Raw genomic sequence first — 19,614 nt, forward strand, 5'->3', positions numbered from 1 at the left:
CTCCCTCCACACTTCCCTCTCTTGGTGGATTAGTGATTGAGATCAAGTGAGGGGAAATCTCGTCCCCTGAGCCCTGCAGTTTTCAGAACAGGCTATGATGCTTCATGTTTGTCAATTTGTATTTTCTGTGGTTTGAGCTTGGGTTCAATGAATTAGCTTCTCCTGTTCTTTGAAGAGGGCGGGGCGGGAGGGAGGATTAAACTATAGGGTTATGCCCTATATTACTACAAACATTATTTGAGAACCCGCCATCAAAGTCAAACCACACCAGTCATGTGCACATCTCTTTATGAATCTTCTGAAGATCTCAGAGGTTTATAAAAGCTGTTTTTAAAAAAAGTTATAAAACTGTCAAAACTTCGATCTGCAGAGTCCAGAATTCAGAAATTTGGAATATTTGGTCTCCTTAGGTGAAGGCATTTGAATCACCAATACTTAGTACTCTTGGTACTCAGAAGTTTGGCCCCAGAGGTTCCTCTCAACATATCTTCAGGAAATGCATTTCAGCCTCTCCATGGCAGCAAATATCCAACTTCCAAGCTGGACAGTCCTTCTGAGAAGGAATCAGGGAGGAAGGAAGGAGCTGGAGCCTGCTGGGTTGTGCCAACGAGGGGCAGCTCTGGGGAAGGTAGAGTCTTTGCCCTACAAGTGGGAAGGAGAGCAGAAGAGGAAATAAGTCCATAAGCACCCCAACATGCACCTGGCAAGGAGAGAACAGGGGTTAGATTTGAGACATTACAGGGGTGCTGAGAGAAGTCACATTCTAGCCACCAGTGCCCACATCCTACTTGTCCAAGCAGGACACTCTCCACTTGGGATGGACAACCTCCCAACCCAGCAGAGTGACTGGGCTGGGGGGTAAGACAGGAGCCTGGATTCTAGGTCAGGCTGTGATGCTAACTTCTTGGGTGGTCTTGAGCTGTCTCTGGCCTCAGTTTTCCATCTTCCTCCTTCCTCATAGGAGTGATGTGAAGATTGAAAGAACACCCAGATACCAAAAAGCTATAAAACTTAAATGGATGCAGGGATGGGAGGGTGAGAGTGGTGATTTCTGGGTGGTTTCCTTTTCACAGCCTCTCTGCCCAAGCAAGAGCCCCAAGAGTTAAACCACACACACACACACGGGGGGGGGGGGGGCACACGCGCGCCCACACGCACACACACACACACCCCTACCTTGGCAAAATGATGACAGCGGGTATCTTGTGTTGAGTGCATCCTATGTGCCAGGTCCTGTGCTATGCCCTTCATGCATGACCTCATTCAATCCTGCAAACCACCCTGTGGGGTCAGTCCTAAGATGGCCCCATGTTACAAGCAGGGACACGGACTCTGAGAGGTTAAGGCACTTGCCCAAATTCACACAGCTAAGACATGCAAAACTATGGATTTGGATGGAGGCCAATCAGATTCTAAATTACCCTTCTTGAAGTTCTGGACCTGAATCAGATGACGTCCCAGACCCAAATGAATTAGGGGGCTGGGGCAATTTACAGGAGGAATCAAGTTTTCTGGTGAAAGGAAGTTGAAGGATGAGAATTTGAACATCTCATCACCTCAACTCAAACTTCTGATATTCCCCTGTGGCTGCTCCCAGATTTCATGCAAACTGGACCTCACACAGGCATGCATACCCGTGGGCACCTGAAGCAGTGCTTTCCTTTATTCCATGACTAGGCGCCCTGATATTTTTTATTCTATTCCTCTCCATTTTACTTTCAAAGTGCTAGCTACAGCACCCCAACTTGCTTTTCTGAAATATTTATGGGCCATGACCTGCTGTTGGAAGAATGAAACTCACGAGATAAACTCTGAGCTCCCTGAGTGAGTCTCCAATGCCCATTCAAGCCTGAGCTCTGCCCTTCTCCCCTGATCTCATCCCCATCTCACCAACTTCCCTGTTGTCCATGGATTGTTTACACCTTCAGGCCTTTGCACCAGCTCTTCCTTCTGCCTAGAATGCCTTTCCCGCATCCTCTACTGAGGGCCAGAAATGCTGTTGTGGTGATGGTGGTGGAAATAAGAAGCAAACAGCCTTCCACTCTCGCCCTATGCTCCCTATATGCAGATGATAGAAGAGATCCAGATGGAAACGAGAAAAGTAGTTTGCAGGGTTCCAAAAAAGTTCTTCGAAAGCAAGCTACGGAAAGGTAGCTTTGAAGCTTAATATCCAAGACTGTAGGTATGGATTATTTAGCATCCATATGCTACCTTCTGGACATATTTGAACTTCCATACAACAGAAACAATGTGATGCTTCAAACTATGTGATATAATTATGGCTTGTATAAATGAAGACAATTTCAACCTTTCCCCAAAATAGAGAGAACAAAACTCTCAACAGTAGATTTCTCTGACAAATGTGAATTACTTCTGAAACCAGTTAAGTTCCATCCCCCTTCCTGTTACTTAAAAAATTAATTCATTAAATTAGAATTTACTTGTGGTCCTGACATCTGGACAGAAGATCCATAAGGAAATAGAAGACATGGATGATACCATAAACCAACTAGTCCTAACGGACATAGATGGAACACTCTGGCCAACAGCGGTAGAATGCACATTCTTCTCTAGTGTGCATGGAGCATTTTGCAGTATTGACTGGATTAGGTAGAAAAAATTTCCACAATCTTGAAAAGACTGAAATCATACAAAGAATCTTCTCAGACCAATTGAGAATGAAGCTGAACATCAGTACCAGAAAAAAAATGGCAACATTCCTAAAAATGTGGAAATTGAACAACATGCTCCTACACAACCAATGGGCCTACGAAGAAATCGGAAGGCAAATGAGAAAATACTTAGAGATGAAGGAAGATGAAAACACTGCATACCAAAACTTAAAGAATGGAGTGAAGGAAGTGCTCTGAGGAAAATATATAGCTGTAAACACCTACATTTAAAAAGAAGAAAGATCTCCAGTCAGTAACTTAACTCCAAACTTTGAGGAGTGAGACAAAGGACAGACTTAAACTCAATGTTAGCAGAAGGAATGAAATCATAGAGATTAGAGAAGAGATACAAAATAGAGAACACAAAATAGAGAGACACAACAAAACCAGAAGTTGGTTTTTAAAAAACTCAATGAAATTGGCAAATCTTTAGCTTGATTGACAAAGAAATAAAGAGAGACGACACAATAACTGAAATCAGAAATGAAAGTGGGCACCTTACTGCTGACCTTCCAGAAATAAAAATATTATAAAATACCATGAATTATTTTATGCCAACAAATATGATATTCTAGAAAAAAATGGGATTTTTCCTAGAAACACAGAAAATACCTAAATGGCTCAAAAAGAAATAGAAAACTCAGATCTATTATAAATAAAGATATTAAAGCCGTAATCAAAAATCTCCCCACGAAGAAAAGTCCAGGACTGGATGTTTCACTGGGGAATTCTATCAAACACTCAATTAATTAGCACTATCCTTCTGTAATTCATCTGAAGAATCAAAGAGGCATGATCACTTCCTAATTCATTCGATGAAGCCAGCTCTGCCCTGAAACTAACACCCAATAAAGACAGCCCAAGGAAATAAAATTGCAGACCAGTATTCCTCATGGGATATTCTCCTCTACAATGAACAATCTGAAATGTAAATTATGAAAACTATCTCATTTTCAACCACATCCGTATGAATAAAATATCTTTCTCTCCAGAATGGACCCAGAGGCTGCCCTGACAGCACAGGCTGCCTCCACACCAGGCCAGGGTGGGGGTCATGGAAGCACCAGCAGCCATGCCATGATATTTTCCTCCCATCTTCAAGTTGCCTTTTTCTTGATTTGGTGCCGTCCAGTTATTGCAACCCTTTAACTGTTCCCTGGAGCTCTGAGAATGATTCTGCACGTTTTGCTTGTTGTTTAAGTCTTCTGTGAGGAGACAGAGCACTGAAGTGTTTTCCTCTACTATCTTGGTGATGTCACCCTCCTTTCCTTTTCCTTTTGAAATCATTACAGATCCACAAGAAGTTTCAAAAAATGTACAAGGAGTCAGCACTGAATCCCATTGGAGATCCGAAGGTGTGGCAGCAGGTGTTTTTGAAGGGAGCTCTGAGTGGTGCACTCACAAGGCGACCACAGTACTCTTGTGTGGTGCAGAGATCCACTTCTCAGTGTGAATTTAGGAAGGAGCTCCTCCTTGGTTCCCAGGGGTCTCTCTTCCTGACTAGACACCTAGAAGAGGGATGCTTGTGGGGTGAGTGATAACCCCCAACACGGCATGAAACTGGTGCTCATTTTCTACTTCCTCCATGTTCTATTCTAAATTTTCCTACCCCCAGTTACCACCTCTACTGTTCTCAGTTTATTAACTGGTTGAATGACCTATGCTTTCATTTTGTTAAGTCCAAGGCCTCAATAGGCTTAATCTTCTCAGACCAGTGTTGCTGCATGTATCCACCATTGTTGCAATAAGACAAGAAATTACAAAAAAATTCCAAACTCAATCATCTGAGTTTCATGCCTTGCTCCCTTCCTGTAAAAGCATCCCTACTTGTTACTGCCAATTAGGGTCAATTATCCCACCTCTTCTTGTCTGCTAATCCCTGGCAATGTCCAAATTACCCAAAGGACAGCACAGATTGTAGTTCGAAAACCCTTGCTCTGTCCTCTGGCAAGATTGCACTCCCCTTGCGGACCATGACCTTCAACCCTACAGGAACAATATTTTCAGGGTCAAGGAATACAAAATCCCCAAGTGGTTAGTAGGGTGTTTGTAAGTAAAGCCACTCCTGCTTTGGTTCCACAGACATATGTATTATTTTAACCGAGGACACAGTACATTATTTAGTATCTCTACTGAGTTCTGAAGGACAGCACCCCATCCTTACAGAGTATTGCATACAAGCTGATGCTTTAGCTGTGCCTTTAGTAGGCCATCCCAATGGTCTATCAGGGCAACTGCTTCTAGATGGATCCCTTGGTTTGGGCTCATATCCACCACTTTCTGGGATGCAGTGGGTCCTCAGATCTGTTGTCATGTTGTGTGGGATTTAGTGCCTGAGGATCAAGCATTCCAAAGCCCCTGCATAGTGGTGCTGGCTGATGCTCTGAGGTAACTATCCATGTGAGGACAAACTGCTGGCCCCACTGCAGTCAGCCTGCTTCTGGTGGCCAGTTTATTTCTTCAAGAGTAGTGAGAGGTGGGGCAATAATTTCCGTTTCCCATGGCCAGCCAACACCATGGAAGATCCTCTCATGTTCATAAGTCCTAATTAAAGATCATATTTAACTCCATGCTTGACATGTCCTTTGGTCTTTGGCTGCCCTTACCCAAGCCTCCCAGGAGCTGGGTTGGAACAACTGGTGAGTCAGCCAGGAAACCTAAGAGCCACTGGCTGTAGCAGACATGAGTCTTGGGAAGGAAGGCTTTGTGTGGGACATCCAATTGGCCTCTCTTGTTCATGTGGAGTTGGGAGGCTGCCCTCCCAGCAAGTGGGGACCTCTGTTTTTAGGGATGCCCTAAAATCTCCAGCAGGGTTGCTGACTGTTTTGCAAAAGATAGCAGGCCTAATAGCGGCAGCCATACATGGCCTCTGTTAGGAGCCCTGAAAATGTCTACCAATGCAAAGCAAGCAGCAAAAGCCACAGCACACAATTTAGAAGAGGTTAGAGAAGCAAAGGATAAAGTAAGGCCACCTTTATATTCAGTGGTGCCTCTTTACTACAAGGAATTAGCACTCAATTATGTCGTCATCACTTTGTTTTATAGATCTAACTAAAGGTTTCTTTAGTATTCTTTAAAAAAGGCCAGCCAACCTGCTTTCACCGTCACTTGGGAAGGAGAACAAAGGACTGTTACTGTGCTCCCACTAGGCTGTTACAGAGACTGACCATCTGTCACAGTCTCGTGGCAAAGAACTTGGCTAGGTGGAAAAGGCTATTAATGTCATCTTAACCAGTAATGTTCTTTCAGGATTAAAACAAGCCTCAGGCTTATTGTCAGAAATAACTTGAGAGTCAGGGATAGGCAATTAATCATGACAAACTGCAATGCCTTTACTGCACTGTCAAATTCTTAGGTGTTGTATGTTTGGTGTGCCAGTTTGAAAAGGTTTATGTACCCTACAAAAGCAATGTTTTCATCCTAATCCCATTTCATGGAAGCAAAGGTTTCTTCTAATCCCTATTCACTATTGTATGTTGGAAACGTTGATTAGATCATCTCCATGGGGATGTGACTCACTCAAGAGTGGGTGTTAGACTGGATTAGGTGGAGATGTGTCTCCACCCATTCTAGGTGGGACTTGATTAGTTTACTGGAATCCTATAGAAGAGGAAACATTTTGGAGGACGTGGGAGATTTGGAGACAGCAGAGAAGAATGACAGAGCCGTGAGAAAGCCTAACAGAGAATGAAACACAAAACAGAGTCCAGCAGCCAGCAATGTATGGAAATGAAGAAGGAACATGCCTCCCAGGGAGCTGGAGAGGAAGCTAGCAGATGATGCCATGTTCACCATGTGCCCTTCCAGCCAAGACAGAAAAACCCTGACCATGTTCACCATGTGCCCTTCTACATGAGAGAGAAACCCTGAACTTCACTGGCCTTCTTGAATCAAGGTATCTTTCTCTGGATGCCTTAGGTTGGACATTTGTATAGAGTTGCTTTAATTGGGACATTTCCATGGCCTAAAATCTGTTACCTTGCAACTTATTAAATTCCCCTTTTGAAAAAACAACTCCATTTCTGGTACATCACATTCTGGCAGCTAGCAAACTGGAACAGTTGGGTAAGACAAAAATGATTCCTTCTGCAGTAATTGATAAGGTAAAATGTTTTCCTAGGCAATATACACCAAACGAACTGAATGACTTACTTGGGGCTGTTGGGGTATTGGAAACCTTTTATTCCTCACTTAGCCCAAATTTTAAAACCTCTGCATATGCTAATTAGAAATGTCATACCTGGAAATGAGAGGACCTCCAGCAGGCTGCTTGTATAAAGGCAAACCGGATGATAGCAAAGGCAGAAGCACTGGGGGAGAGAAGGGTAGTGGGTATAGATCCAGACCTGCCCTGTGAATTGGATAGAACCAGTACTATTTTGGCCTTCAGGGGGATGTGGGTGGTGTCTTTGGCACAGGCAACTGTCTAAATAAATGCCCCTTGGCTTTTGGTCACAATTATGGAAAGGGGTAGAACTGAGACACAGCCTCCTGGAAAAACAATTGTGTGCTACATGTAATGCCTTGCTGCAGGTGAAGAGAATGATGCAAAGATGCCCAGTGACCTTTAAAATGGCCATCGCTATTCAGGGGTGGATAACTGGCATGGCTTCTAAGGCACCCTCTTGCAGTGCTCAGCTGTGGTGACTGACCAAATTGAAAGCATACCTCTACAGTGCAGCATGTTTAATACCAGCCCTCTAGTAGCAGAAATGCACAAGAGTCTCAGACCAGTGTCCTATGTAGAAGATTCAATAGCTAAAGTCACTGAACCTGAAATAGCTGTTGAAATGCCCACTTTACAAGGCATGGGTACCATTCCCAAGTCTGCTTGGTACACCGGTGGTTCTGCCAGTGGGCAGGTTCCCACATGGGCAGCTGTGGCCACACAACCCAGTACTGACATATATGGTGGGAGACTGGTACTATGCTCTCATGGTTAGGTTCATGTGTCAACTTGGCCAAGTAGTAGTACCTGTTTGTCTGGTTGGGCAAGAGCTGGCCTGTCTGTTGTGATGAGGACATTTCATAGAACTAAATCATGATCACGTGAGCTGCATCCACAGCTGATTCCATTTGTAATCAGCCAAGGCGAGTGTCTTCTGCAATGAGTGATGCTTAATCTAATCACTGAAAGCCTTCTAAGGAAGATTCAGAAGACACAGGCTTTCTTCCTGCTTCGGCTGGCATGTCCCTCCTGTGGAGTTCATCTAGACCCTCCATTGGAATCATTGGCTTCACAGCCTGCCTTATGGACTTTGGACTCTGCATTCCCACAGTTACATGAGAAACTTTTATAAATTTTATATTTACAAGTGTTTCCTGTTGATTTTGTTTCTCTAGAGAACCCTAGCGAATACATATGCAAAGCAGTCAATGGGCTGAGTTAACTATACTATGGTTATCTTTACGTGGGACATGACTCCCAGCAATTTAAACCTTCCTGGCAACATGGGACAGAAATCCTAGAATGAGCTGGGACTCAGCATTAAGGGATTGAGAAAAACTTCTCAACCAAAATGGGGAAGAGGGAAATGAGACAAAGTAAAGTGTCAGTGGCTGAGAGATTCCAAACAGAGTCAAGAGGTTATCCTGGAGGTTCTTCTTAAGCATTATATAGATGTCACCTTTTTAGTTAAGGTGTAATGGAGAGGTTGGAAGGAAGTGCCTGAAAATGTAGAACTGTGTTCTAGTAGCCATGTTTCTCAAAGACAATTGTATAATGATAAAGCTTTTGCAATATGACTGAATAATTGTGAAAACTTTGTGTCTGATGCTCTTTTTATCATGGATTGATGAGTAAACTATATGGATTAAAAATAAATAAACAATAGGGGGAACAAATGTTAAAATTAATTTAGTAGATTGAAATGTTAGTGATCAATGAAAGGGAGGGTTAAGGGGTATAGAAAAAAATAGGGGAAACAAAGGCTAAAATATATTGTGCAGCTAGAAATACTAGCAGTCAATGATGGAGTGGTAAGGGGCATGGTACGCATGAGTTTTTTTATTTTTCTTTTTCTTTCTTTTTCTGAATTGATGCAAATGTTCTAAGAAATGATCAATACACAACTAGGTGATTATATTGTGAGTTATTGATTATATACCAAGAATGGAATGATCATATGGTAAGAATGTTTGTGTTTGTATATTGTTATGTTTAAATTTTTTTTTCATTTAAGAAAAAAGAACACTAGGTTAGTAACAGTGCTTTGGCCAGGAGACATGCTAACTATCTGTACTGACAGCTGGGCTGTTTACAAAAGTCTTCCGACCTGGGTTGCAACCTGGAAGCAAAAACAATGGATAGTCATAAGTCACTTCCTCTGGGGATAAGAATTGTAGAAAGACATCTGAGAGGCTTGCCAATGAGAAAACTGCCAGCTGCCAATCACGTACCAGTAGCCAGTGGACATCACTAGGGAGTGCGCTTCCTGCCCCGTGCATGGACCACATAGGTTACCACACCAGATGGGGCACATTGGCCAGTCGTCAATCCCAGTGACCCATTGGCAATGGGTTACATTGGTTCCCTCTACTCCTAGAGGGGGTCATGTATGCTTTTACTGCTGTGGCTATGGCTACAGGACTATTGATAACTTTCCTGGTGGGAAAGGCGAATTGACAGGCCATCTGATGTTTGAAGAAAGTGAGTGCTCTGTGTGGAGTGCCTACACACATAGACAATGATCAAGGGACCCCTTTTACTGGGCAGATCAGCCAATGTTGGACCATGGATCAGGACATCATGTGGACGTTCCATCTGCCCTGATATCCCATGGGTGTAGGCCTTATTGAAAGAATGAATGCATGGATTGTTAATGGAACAGCTAAAAGATAGTAAAAGGTCATTGTAACAGTGGACTAGGAATCACTATCAAGCTTCAATTCACTTGAATGAAAACTGCAGTCTGCAGTTCCAGCTCCTACTGAAATGCTAATGGTAGGACAGATGCAGGCTCAGAGAATACAAATTAAAGGGCCAGCTACTTTAGTCTAAAAGGGGTGTCATGGTCAGGTTCATGTGTCAACTTGGCCAGGTGCTGGTGCCCATTTGTCTGCTTGGGCAAGTGCTGGCCTGTCTGTTGCTATGAGGATTTTCTTAGAATTAAATCATGATCATGTTAGCTGCATCCACAGCTGATTGCATTTGTAATCAGCCAAGGGGAGTGTCTTCTGTAATGACTTAATCTAATCACTGGAAAGCTTTTAAGGAGGATTTAGAATAGATAGGCTCTCTTCCTGCTTCAGCTGGCAAGCTTCTCTTGTGAAGTTCATACAGAATCTTCATCAGAGTCATCTGCTTCACAGCCTGCCCTATGGATTTTGGACTCTATATTCCCATGGTCATGTGAGATGCTTTTATGAATTTTATATGTATGAATATTTCCTGCTGATTCTGTATTTCTAGAGAACCCTAGCTAATACAGTCTGGTACTGAGAGTGGTTCTAAAGAAACAGAACCTACAAAATGGGTTTTTATGATTGGTTTTCTATTCTGACTGGACACAAAGGCACTAAGTACTCTGATTCCCATAATCAGAATGATACTGTCAATCCCCGTTGTAAGTTAGCAAAAGGGATAGTCAAAATATCACCCTTGGATTCTTCTAATGCTTCACTTGTACAAAGCTAGGCTCTGGGGGAGGGGATAAAGTTTTTGACACTTTTATGGAATTCTGTGGAAATAGGATGTATGCAGATATTGGGTGGTTGTTGTTAGATACCCTGTATACATTAATGAGTATAAGGGATGGGCTTAAGGCTTCAAATGGGAAGCTTACACACTGACAGATGTAAACATTTCTATGAATATCCTGAAGGAAAATCTTATTTCCTGTAACTATAGACTTGAGATCTCTGAAAATCGGACACAGAAGCTTATTGTTAGAGAAGCAACTTTACAGCATAAACTGGAATCTCAGTCTTGCATGGTGTCTGCCATTAAAGTGAGGGCATTGATTGGAAAAAAGTGGGACCCTGAAAAATGGGATGGCGACGTATGGATTGATAATGATGTTGGGAGTGAGGTTGAAACCCTGGGTCATGCTGAGTCTTTTCTAAATAACCATGTAATAGTCTGCCCTGAGGACATAGCTGCCCCATCTCCGGCCTGCCCTGAGGAGTTGGCCACTCAACCTCCACCTGAAGGGATTAGCCCTTGAGTTATTAATCCTGTTTCACCAGATGAAACTGCAAATGAATGCCCTGAGGTAAATGGCTTGGAAGATGCTTCTAATTCTTTTCATGACCCACTCCCACCACCCTTCATTTCTTCCAGACCTATAGCTAGACTAAAGTCCCAACAAGCCCTAAAGGTGAGGTACAAAGTATCACACATGAGGAGATACATTATACTCCAAAAGAACTGTGTGAATTTTCCAATTCATACAGGCAGAAATCAATGGATTTTAAGAGTGTGGGATAATGGTGGGAGGAATATAAAGCTGGATCAAGCAGAATTTATTGATATGAGCCCACTAAGCAGAGATTCTGCATTCAATGTTATAGTTTGAGGGGTTAGAAAAGGCAATAACAGGAGGGGGCCAAGATAGCGGCTTGGTAAGGTGCGTGCATTTTAGTTTGTCCTCCAGAGCAACTACTAAGTGATCAGAAACAGTACAGAACAGCTCCCTGAGCCACGGCAGAGACCAGACACACAGTGTACCCCAGTCTGGACCAGCTGGACCGACTGCAAGTCTCCGCATTGGTGAGTTCCCTGAGCAGCAAGCACTTCCCCAAGCCGCTGCGGCTGGTGACCGGTGCCCCTCCCCCACAGGCGACTTCCCGGACCTGCTGCGAGTCTCCGGACCGGCTGCGAGTCTCGGAGCGGTGAGTTCCCCCAAACCACGACGGCCTGTGACCACTGCCCCTCCCCCACAGGCGGCTTCCCGGAGGGAAAGGAAAGTCTCCAACAGTAGCAGGGACTGAGTCCAACCAAACACCGGTGGTGGCATTGATGTACAAATTCTGACTACTAGGGGTGGGTCCCCAGCTCAGGCGAAACTGATCAGGGCAGAGGTCGCCTGTTAGGCTGACTGAAATAGAGGAAAGGGGATGAAATGGAGCCTTCTGTGGCTGTTTCTGTGGAGGCTTGGTTGCCTCTGGACTCAGCACTGGGATTGCACAGGCTGCAACTGCCCCAAACACAGAAGAAGTCTGCTTTTGGGGCTGTCTGCCACCTGGGCCTTCCCCACAGGAGGTGTGAGCCGCAACTCAGGTGGAGTCCCTCTCTCAAGGAATTCAGATCCCAGGGCTTTGCAATTTGAAGCCATTAAAACCAGCCTACAACCTTTCCTCTGTCTCCACCACACCCCCAGCAGGGAGAGCCTTCCAAAGTTAAAGGAGCCACAACATATTTTGCTGGTGAGACCCGTAGCCAGACAAACACTACATACTGGGCAGGATAAGAAAAACAGAGCCCAGGGACTTCACAGGAAAGTCTTTCAACCTGCTGGGTCTCACACTCAGGGAAAACTGACGCAGGTTATTCTTTCCCCCCAAAAGGAGGCCAGCTTAGTCCGGGAAAACCCGGCTGCAGTCTGTAATACCTATATAGACCCTCGTAAGTGTGTGTGTGTGGGGAAGGCACCTTACAAGCAGGACAAGAAACAAGAAAATAAGAACTGAAAATTTACCCTCTGTTAAACGAAACTTAAGCTAGAGGCCCAGAAAAAACTGAACTGAAGGTCAATGAACACATACACAACAAACTCATCTAGCAAGAAAACCCTAGGTAAGATAAGTGAAAGCGATCTCCAGAATAAACTAATTAAGGTAATTAAATGTCCGGATGCCAGCAAAAAATAACAAATCACACCAGGAAAATTGAAGATATGGCCCAATCAAAGGAAAAAAACAATAGTTCAAATGAGATAAAGGAGCTGAGACAACTAATTCTGAATATAACAGAAATGGAAAACTTCTTCAAAAACCAAATCAATAAATTGAGGGAGGACATGAAGAAGGCAAGGGATGAACAAAAAGAAGAAATGGAAAGTCTGAAAAAACAAATCACAGAACTTACGGGAATGAAAGATACAGTACAAGAAATGAAAAAAACAATGGAAACCTACAATGGTAGATTTCAAGAGACAGAGGTTAGAATTAGTGAACTGGAGGATAGAACATCTGAAATCCAAAAAACCCTAGAAACTATAGGGAAAAGAATGGAAAAATTTGAGCAGGGGCTCAGGGAATTGAATGATAATATGAAATGCACAAATATACGTGTTGTGGGTGTCCCAGAAGGAGAAGAGAAGGGAAAAAGAGGAGAAAAACTAATGGAAGAAATTATCACTGAAAATTTCCCAACTCTTATGAAAGACCTAAAATTACAGATCCAAGAAGTGCAGCGCATCCCAAAGAGAATAGATCCAAATAGGCATTCTCCAAAACACTTACTAGTTAGAATGTCAGAGGTCAAAGAGAAAGAGAGGATCTTGAAAGCAGCAAGAGAAAAACAATCCATCACATACAAGGGAAACCCAATAAGATTATATGTAGATTTCTCAGCAGAAACCATGGAGGCAAGAAGACAGTGGGTTGATATATTTAAATTACTAAAAGAGAAAAACTGTCAACCAAGAATTCTATATCCAGCAAAACTGTCCTCAAAAATGAGGGAGAAATTAAAACATTTTCAAACAAAAAGTCACTGAGAGAATTTGTGACCAAGAGATCAGCTCTGCAAGAATTACTAAAGGGAGCACTAGAGTCCGATACGAAAAGACAGAAGAGAGAGGTATGGAGAAGAGTGTAGAAAGAAGGAAAATCAGATATGATATATATAATACAAAAGGCAAAATGGTAGAGGAAAGTATTACCCAAACAGTAATAACACTAAATGTTAATGGACTGAATTACCCAATCAAAAGACATAGACTGGCACAATGGATTAAAAAACAGGATTCTTCTATATGCTGTCTACAGGAAACACATCATAGACCCAAAGATAAACATAGGTTGAAAGTGAAAGGTTGGGAAAAGATATTTCATGCAAATAACAACCAGAAAAGAGCAGGAGTAGCTATACTGATATTCAACAAATTAGACTTCAAATGTAAAACACTTAAAAGAGACAAAGAAGGATACTATCTACTAATAAAAGGGACAATTCAACATGAAGACATAACAATCATAAATATTTAAGCACCAAACCAGAATGCCCCAAAATACGTGAGGAATACACTGCAAATACTGAAAAGGGAAATAGACACATATACCATAATAGTTGGAGACTTCAATTCCCCACTCTCATCAATGGACAGAACATCTAGACAGAGGATCAATAAAGAAACAGAGAATTTGAATATTACAATAAATGAGCTAGACTTAACAGACATTTATAGGACATTACACGCCACAACAGCAGGATACAACTTTTTCTCAAGTGCTCATGGATCATTCTCAAAGATAGACCATATGCTGGGTCACAAAGCAAGTCTTAACAAATTTAAAAGATTGAAATCATACACAACACTTTCTCAGATCTTAAAGGAATGAAGTTGGAAATCAATAATAGGCAGAGTGCCAGAAAATTCACAAATACGTGGAGGCTCAACAACACACTCTTAAAAAAACAGTGGGTCAAGGAAGAAATTACAAGAGAAATTAGTAAATATCTCGAGGCGAATGAAAATGAAAACACAACATATCAAAACTTTTGGGACACAGCAAAGGCAGTGCTAAGAGGGAAATTAAATGCCCTAAATGCTTATATCAAAAAAGAAGAAAGGACAAAAATTCAGGAATTAACTGTCCACTTGGAAGAACTGGAGAAAGAACAGCAAACTAATCCCAAAGCAAGCAAAAGGAAAGAAATAACAAAGATTAGAGCAGAAATAAATGAAATTGAGAACATGAAAACAATAGAGAAAATCAATAAGACCAGAAGTTGGTTCTATGAGAAAATCAATAAGATTGATGGGCCCTTAGCAAGACTGACAAAAAGAAGAAGAGAGAGGATGCAAATAAATAAGATCAGAAATGGAAGAGGACACATAACCACTGACCTCACAGAAATAAAGGAGGTAATAACAGGATACTATGAACAACTTTATGCTAATAAATACAACAATTTAGATGAAATGGACGGGTTCCTGGAAAGGCACCAACAACCAACTTTGACTCAAGAAGAAATAGATGACCTCAACAAACCAATCACAAGTAAAGAAATTGAATCAGTCATTCAAAAGCTTCCCAAAAAGAAAAGTCCAGGACGAGACGGCTTCACATGTGAATTTTACCAAACATTCCAGAAAGAATTAGTACCAACCCTGCTCAAACTCTTCAAAAAAATTGAAGTGGAGGGAAAGCTACCTAATTCATTCTATGAAGCCAACATCACCCTCATACCAAAACCAGGCAAAGATATTACAAAAAAAGAAAACTACAGACCAATCTCTCTAATGAATATGGATACAAAAATCCTCAACAAAATTCTAGCAAATCGAATCCAGCAACACTTTAAAAGAATTATACATCATGACCAAGTAGGATTCATCCCACGTATGCAAGGATGGTTCAACATAAGAAAATCAATTAATGTAATACACCATATCAACAAATCAAAGCAGAAAAATCACATGATCATCTCAATTGATGCAGAGAAGGCATTTGACAAAATTCAACATCCTTTCCTGTTGAAAACACTTCAAAAGATAGGAATACAAGGGAACTTCCTTGAAATGGTAGAGGGAATATATGAAAAACCCACAGCTAATATCATCCTCAATGAGGGAAAATTTAAAACTTTCCCCCTAAGATCAGGAATAAGACAAGGATGTCCACTATCACCACTGTTATTCAACATCGTGTTGGAAGTTCTAGCCAGGGCAATTAGACAAGAAAAAGAAATACAAGGCATCAAAATTGGAAAAGAAGAAGTAAAACTATCACTGTTTGCAGACGATATGATACTATATGTCGAAAATCCAGAAAAATCCACAACAAAACTACTAGAGCTAATAAACGAGTACAGCAAAATAGCAGGTTACAAGATCAACATTCAAAAATCTGTAGTGTTTCTATACACTAGCAATGAACAAGCTGAGGGGAAATCAAGAAATGAATTCCATTTACAATTGCAACTAAAAGAATAAAATACCTAGAAATAAATTTAACTAAAGAGACAAAAGACCTATACAAAGAAAACTACAAGAAACTGTTAAAAGAAATCACAGAAGACCTAAATAGATGGAAGGGCATACCGTGTTCATGGATTGGAAGACTAAATATAGTTAAGATGTCAATCCTACCTAAATTGATTTACAGATTCAATGCAATACCAATCAAATTCCCAACAACTTATTTTTCAGAAATAGAAAAACCAATAAGCAAATTTATCTGGAAGGGTAAGGTGCCCCGAATTGCTAAAAGTATCTTGAGGAAAAAAACGAAGCTGGAGGTCTCACGCTGCCTGACTTTAAGGCATATTATGAAGCCTCAGTGGTCAAAACAGCATGGTATTGGCATAAAGATAGATATATCGACCAATGGAATCGAATAGAGTGCTCAGATATAGACCCTCTCATCTATGGACATTTGATCTTTGATAAGGCAGTCAAGCCAACTCACCTGGGACAGAACAGTCTCTTCAATAAATGGTGCCTAGAGAACTGGATATCCATATGCAAAAGAATGAAAGAGGACCCATATCTCACACCCTATACAAAAGTTAACTCAAAATGGATCAAAGATCTAAACATTAGGTCTAAGACCATAAACCAGTTAGAGGAAAATGTAGGGAGCTATCTTATGAAACTTACAATTGGAGGCAGTTTTATGGACCTTACATCTAAAGCAAGAGCACTGAAGAAAGAATTAAATAAATGGGAGCTCCTCAAAATTAAACACTTTTGTGCATCAAAGAACTTCATCAAGAAAGTAAAAAGACAGCCTACACAATGGGAAACAATATTTGGAAACGACATATCAAATAAAGGTCTAGGATCCAGAATTTATAAAGAGATTTTTCAACTCAACAACAAAAAGTCAGCCAATCCAATTACAAAATGGGAAAAAGACTTGAACAGACACTTCTCAGAAGAGGAAATACAAATGGTCAAAAGGCACATGAAGAGATGCTCAATGTCCCTGGCCGTTAGAGAAATACAAATCAAAACCACAACGAGATATCATCTCACACCCACCAGAATGGCCATTATCAACAAAACAGAAAATGACAAGTGCTGGAGAGGATGCGGTGAAAGAGGCACACTTATCCACTGTTGGTGGGAATGTCAAATGGTGCAACCACTGTGGAAGGCAGTTTGGCAGTTCCCCAAAAAGCTGAATATAGAATTGCCATATGACCTGGCAATACCATTGCTAGGTATCTACTCAGAGGACTTAAGGGCAAGGACACAAACGGACATTTGCACACCAATGTTTATAGCAGCATTATTTACAATTGCAAAGAGATGGAAACAGCCAAAATGTCCATCAACAGACGAGTGGCTAAACAAACTGTGGTATATACATACGATGGAATATTATGCAGTTCTAAAGACAGAATAAACTTACGAAGCATGTAATAACATGGAAGGACCTAGAGAACATTATGCTGAGTGAGACTAGCCAAAAACTAAAGGACAAATACTGTATGGTCCCACTGATATGAACCGACATTAGTGAATAAACTTGGAATATGTCATTGGTAACTGAGACCATCAGGAGATAGAAATAGGGTAAAGTAATGGGTAATTGGAGCTGAAGGGATACAGACTGTGCAACAGGACTGGATACAAAAACTGAGAAATGGACAGCACAATACTACCTAATTGTAATGTAATTATGTTAAAACATTGAATGAAGCTGCATGTGAGGTGTAGTGGTTTTTTTCCTTTTTCTCTCTATTATCGTCTTATTTCTTTTTCTGTTGTCATTTTATTTCTTTTTATAAATCAATGCAAATGTACCAAGAAATGATGAATATGCAACTATGTGATGATATTAAGAATTACTGATTGTATTTGTAGAATGGAATGATTTCTAAGTGTTTTGTTAGTTAATTTTTTTTATTAATAAAAAAAGGCATTAACAGTTTCTTTGGATTGTTGGCTGAAACACGGATCAAAAGGTGGCCGATATTACCTGAGGTTGATATACCACAACTGCCCTGGAATAATGTAGATGAGGGGATCCAGAGGCTTAGAGAGATTGGAATGTTAGAGTGGATTTATCATGGAAAGCCTGCTCTTACACCCCAGGAATGTCCAGAGGATGCATCTTTTAGTAGAACTGTAAGAAATAAACTTGTGACACTAGCGTCATCATCCCTGAAGAGCTCTGTGGTTGCACATCTCTGTAGGTCAGCTATGACTGTGGGAACTGCTGTTATGAGGTAGAATGCTTAAACACAATGGGAATGACAAGATCCCAAGTTGGCAGAACCCAGGTGGTAGCACTTAATCGCCAAAGACAAGGTGGACATGGCTAACATAATAGACAGCAGACTCAAAGCAGAAGTGAAAATAATCTGATTTGCAGAGACTTGTGGTGTTGGCTATTAGATCATTGGGTACCTAAAAGTACGATAGATGGGCAGTCTGCTAAATTCTTGTTTGAGCTGTATAAACCAAAGTATTCTAGGTCAAGGGAACAGAAGTCTAACATGAATAACAAAACCACAGTGTCACAGCCCCTTAATCAATTTCCAGACTTGAGACAGTTTAAAGACCCAGAGCCCCTTGAATGAGGAGAGGCCAGATCCCTTTTGGGGAGGACCCTGCTGCACCTCAACAAATTCATGTTAACCTTCCTCCAAGCCTTCCCCAAGAGACCTTTTACCAGGGCAACTGTGCATTGGGGAAAAAGAAATGATCAGTTATTTGGGGAAGTATTAGACACAGATTCAGAACTGACATTAATTCCAGGGGGCCCAAAATACCACTCTGGTCCACCAGAGTGGGGGCTTATGGAGACCAGGTGACTGATGAAGTTTTACATCAGGTCTTTCTCATGGTGGGTCCAGCAGGGCCCCAGACCCATTCTGTGATTATTTTCCCAGTTCCAGAATGCATAAATGGAATAGACATACTGAGCAACTAGCAGAATCCCTACATTGGCTCTCTAATTCATACAGCGAGGGCTATTATGGTGGGAAAGACCAAGTGGAAGCCACTACAACTGCCCCTATGTCATACTAGAAAAATAGTAAATCAGAAGCAGTACCGGATTCCTGGAGGGATTGCAGAGATTACTGCCACTCTTAAGGAATTGAAGGATGCAGGGGTGGTGATTCCCACCACATTCCCATTCAACTCTCTTATTTGGCCTGTGCAGAAAACAAATGAGTTGGAGGATGACAGTGGATTATCAGAAGCTCAAACAGGTGGTAACCCCAATTGCAGCTGCTGTTCCAGATGTGGTATCATAGCTTGAACAAATAAATACATCCCCTGGTACCTGTATGCAGCCATTGACCTGGAAAAAGTTTTTTTCTCCATAGCTGTTAGGACCAACAGAAACAGGTTGCTTTCAGCTAGCAAGGTCAGCAATATACTTTCACTGCCCTACCTCAGGGATATATCAGCTCTCCAGCCTTATTTCATAATCTTGTCCACCGGGAACTTGATCATTTCTCCCTCCCACAAGACATCACATTATTCCATTATATTGATGATATCATTTTGACTAGACCTAGTGAGAAAGTAGCAACTACCCTACAGTCATTGGTAAGGCATCTATGTGTCAGAGACTGGGAGAAAAATCCAACAAAAAAAACAGGGGACTTAAACCTCAGTGAAATTTCTAAGTGTCCAGGGCGGGTGGAGCATGTTGAGATATCCCTTGTAAGGTGAAGGATAACTTGCTGCATCTGGCCCCTCATATGAGAAAAAAAGAGGCATAATGCCTACTTGGTCTCTTTGGATTTTGATGACAACATTCCTCATTTGAGTCTGCTACTCTGGCCTATTTATTGAGTGACTAGAAAAGC

At 41.6% G+C, this 19,614-nt stretch overlaps 1 protein-coding gene across 1 annotated transcript in view; it reads right to left on the minus strand.

Moving 5' to 3' along the window:
- LOC143659138 (cytochrome P450 2A13-like) overlaps positions 1-19,614 on the minus strand; it is a 131,007-nt gene that overhangs the window by 47,727 nt on the left and 63,666 nt on the right. The gene's annotated exons all lie outside the window — the stretch shown is intronic.

This window comes from Tamandua tetradactyla, chromosome 16 (genome assembly GCF_023851605.1).
Source record: "Tamandua tetradactyla isolate mTamTet1 chromosome 16, mTamTet1.pri, whole genome shotgun sequence".
NCBI lineage: Eukaryota > Metazoa > Chordata > Mammalia > Pilosa > Myrmecophagidae > Tamandua > Tamandua tetradactyla.